At 39.6% G+C, this 4,109-nt stretch overlaps 1 long non-coding RNA gene across 1 annotated transcript; it reads right to left on the bottom strand.

The window, feature by feature from the left end:
• Positions 1 to 402: 402 nt before the first annotated feature.
• Positions 403 to 3,076, bottom strand: LOC123111544 (uncharacterized). Its single transcript, XR_006454540.1, has 3 exons — positions 2,594 to 3,076; positions 949 to 1,010; positions 403 to 841 (listed from the first exon to the last, which is right to left on the bottom strand). It is a non-coding gene; the product is annotated as an uncharacterized lncRNA (long non-coding RNA).
• Positions 3,077 to 4,109: the final 1,033 nt, after the last annotated feature.

Here is a 4,109-nt window from a genome sequence, read left to right as displayed (position 1 = left end):
TCATCCGTGGTGCCGCCGCCATGAACGCATCGTTCTTCTGGCACGTCGATCATGCTACGTTGTCATGGGATCAGGTTCTGCTGCTCCACCGATTGCGTCACCAGGTATGGGTTTCGCTACTCTACCAATTACGCCACCAGGTATGTTCTCCCCTAATATCTATGTCTCCATGTATGATTAGTTGACCATCGATTCCACGAATCCATGCGGATGCTTCTTTAGGCTGTCTTCCCTTGAAATCCGTCTTCAATTTTCATCATGTGGCCTCGATCCTGCTTGCATATCAGAAAACATGGAGTCTGGGATTGCAAAGGTGCTGAAAGAACCATGATGGTTGCTGCATGCATTAATTTAGGAATTTCTTTGCTCCGTGGTTCATCTTTTTGCTTCTCCTTTTTGCTGTGGCATGCTAAGAATTAGCAATGAATTTTTGCAAGAGCAACAAATTAACACAGGGATGAAGGACAATGTACATAACAAGCAGCTGCCATAGACCACACGAACTAATTAGTGTCAATCAATAGATACCTAATGTTTCATCTAATCAAAAGTCCATGCACAGAACTGAGAAGGCACCCTATTGTAGGTTGTGTCTATAGTGCCATCTATACTAATATACATGCTCTGAGAAGTTAACAATTTGTCATGCATATTGCATCCTCACGATTCATGATCTGTAGCTCAAACAAGAACGAGGGCAACAGGAGTCGGCAACTCGGTGCAAGTGGCCTGCCTTGGTCCTTCCTGCTCGGATGGTAATCCATTGTGTCTCCTACACGAGACTGCATGCTCCAGACTAGACAACAAGTACCAGCAGCAGGTGCGCCCCTCCACCCTCGCCCTGCCCAGGATTGTGATATTCAATCTGAACCATCAGATATGCCATTGCATGCCTCAGGTGATTAAATTTATTTGTTTACTACAATGTCATATAGCGAAGTTCGGCACCTGTAAGTTGCTGCTGTTCGCTCCTGGGCAGCAAGTCAATTAATCCCGGCAGCATCAACACTCTGCAAAATATTAGTATCAAATGGTGAGACCACTTAACTGCCTACTAGCTACTGCTTCATACTGTTTTCTTGACACTACATAACCTAGCTTTTCATAGTTAGCACATTAACACAACTAGGAAATTGATTATTGGTTGGAATTTAACAAATTAGTCTGTAGAGTATCACATTGTTCATATTACCCAATTTGAAAGGCAACCATCATATATTTATTTCACAAATCAATGTAAACTAATGATCACTCAAAAAGTCCAAAATGTTACCGCGTATTGAGGAGTCCTAAGCGGCCATCACAAGGATATAATTACTCAGCCAAGCATTTCCATGCAGCACATTGGGCATACTGTGGTCTCTTTTATATTTTCTTTTAACTTTGTTCATATGCCATGTTGAGAAACATCTATTCCATATGAGAATAATACATGTTTCGGCATCTGAATAATTGTGTTATGATTAAGTCTTTACTAAAGTGTTCTACAGGAAGTAGGATGCAGCTGAGTTTAGCACCGGTAAGCCGCTCCTCCTGTGCATTAAGGTAATTAATCTCAGGAGCATCAACAGTTCGTGGAAGATTAATACCAAATGGTGAGACCACTGAACTTCCTACTAGCTGCTGTTTCGTATGAATCTTCTTGACACTAAATAACTTAGGCTTTCTCGGTTAGCACAATAGCACAACAAGGAATTTGATTATCAGTTGGGAGTTCAACAAATTAGTCTATGTAAAGTCCAATATCTTCCTAAGAAAGTGTTTGCGACAACTATACATATCATTCTCAAGAGTCACAAAAAGGGATGGACTAGGAGGAGTAACGGTAAATGATGAAGATAGCAATTAGAATATATGATGTGGTCAAGGACATAGTCTATAAAGAAATATTCAAAAGGTATAAAAACACTTTCAGTATGATGCTTCGTCACTAGATGAGGCTACCAGATTTTTACATAATAAGTTCATTTATAGAAATTTAGCATACTGCAAACTATCTTCAAAATAAAAAATGACTTATCTATGCTAACATGATATGACATAACAGTATTGTCTACTACTCTGTCGAGGAATTGGAAATATGCATCAACATTTGATGGAAATAGCTCAATAATATCAAACATCAACACTCTATATTATGTTACTTGAATCTTATTAATAGTGCAAGCCAATAGTGAGCATCCGCGCATCATATATTTTATATGTATATTGCAATCAGATCAATTTTCCTATTTAGTTATTAAATCCCAGTTTGTCTTCGGGAATTATTAAAACTATAGATAAAATACACTAATTGTTTCTTAAGTATGTTAAATGTTATGACGGCAGGGGGCCTAACACTGCCGTGCCAAATGCCGCCGGTTCCTAGCCCGGAAAAATGTGGAGAGGGCATACCAAATTAACATTATTCCCTAAGTTCTGTTTGACATTAATAACTTACAATCATCATGTAATTGATAGATCAGAATTCTATCGGATGAAAATCAACATCATGTAGGAGCAGCATGAAGGATAGCACACAAAAATTAAACGAGAAATATTATATTGGTGCAATCGTACAAAATCAGAGAAGGGAGAGGGAGAAGGAGGAGACCTGCAGGTAGAAGAATACAATGCCAATGCCGAGCTGCATCTGTCAAGACTGAAGACATCGTGATGGGTTGTCTCGCTTAAAGACAGCATGACGCGTCCGGTTCGGCGCTTGTGGACGACAACGCCACCAGGAACCTCACACGCGCGCAGGATCCAAACTAGCTGTGGGGGACGAGATCGACGCCCTCAACACTTTGATGGACGCCTATGGCAAGCGGCAGTATCGTCTTCAACGAGCTCGCGTCCTCCCTCGCGCAGCTGCTACCGGGGACCTGCAGCCCCTCCATCGCCGCTGACGGGCCCGAGAGATCCATGAGGCACACGGGGATCCAATCCAGGCGTTGTACATAGCCACCCCGGGGTCGTACCCCTGGGCAGATTGGTCCTCACAAGCGGTGGATCGAACTTTGCTCGGCTTCTCCCATGACTGGGAGCTCCCGAGAAGACAAGAAGATAAGAAGACAAGGCTAGAGAAAGGGGAAAGTGAGTGTTCTTTTAAGGCGGAAAGTCAGTGTACAGCTTGGTGGAAGACCCAATCTTTTCTTTTCTTGCGAATGAAAACATAGTACTACCTTTTTGAACTGTCTTAACTTAACTCAGTTAAATGTCCATGAAATAAAGAAATAAGTACCATGGCCATTTCAATAGATTATACTCCCTCTGTAAAAAATATACTATAAGAGTGTTTAGATCACTTACATAAATACACTAATCAATCTGTATGCAAAGTTCTAAGTTGTTAACAGTCAACTAACAGGCGGGGACAAACATAATAGGCGAAATTATAGTTGAACACGTGTACAGCTAAGAGGTTAATATGTTAATCTTACACATTATTGGCCTACATAAAACCAGTGAAAACTGTACTTGCTCCCTGTTTAAATAAAGCAACAAGCTAAAAATACGAGAAAATGCTAGAAATATAAATTGTGCAACAAGATTAATCCTAAAGGTTATTACGAGAATGGCATTTTGGCTCCCGAGAGTGCGTGCTTCCGCATGAATAGTAAACTAAAAAATATAGTAAATATTTTTTTAAATTCGGAATTCTTTTTGTAGAAGTTCACGTTAGTGTCGGAAGCATCCTTGAAAATTTTCATGCGAAATGGAGCAACGGTGTATCGCCAGTGAAAAAACAAATTTAGGGCGATATTTTGGGTAACATTAGGTGTTTTTTTTTGCACATGCTAAAATGTTTAATCTTTTTGCTTACAAATTTGTACGTAGGATTTGGATGTGACAAAGAACACATAAAATTTTTGTTGAGTTTTTCTTTACATTTAAAAAAATATTTTCTGCGCAAGAGCGCACGCTCCCGGGAGCACCAACAGATTTCCGGTTCATAACATAATATTGTTGCTACAGTATCATTAATAAGTATGTACTCCATCTGTAAAGAAATATAAGAGCGTTTAGATCACCTCATAAATAAAATTTTCACAGTACTATTTTTTAAAAGACAATAGTATTATCAACGGCAAAATTGAAACATATCTAAAACAAAACTATTTCGTTAA

Source organism: Triticum aestivum, chromosome 5B (genome assembly GCF_018294505.1).
Source record: "Triticum aestivum cultivar Chinese Spring chromosome 5B, IWGSC CS RefSeq v2.1, whole genome shotgun sequence".
Lineage (NCBI taxonomy): Eukaryota > Viridiplantae > Streptophyta > Magnoliopsida > Poales > Poaceae > Triticum > Triticum aestivum.
The sequence above is the reverse complement of the archived record's forward strand: the minus strand, read 5'-3'. Positions and strand labels throughout refer to the sequence as shown.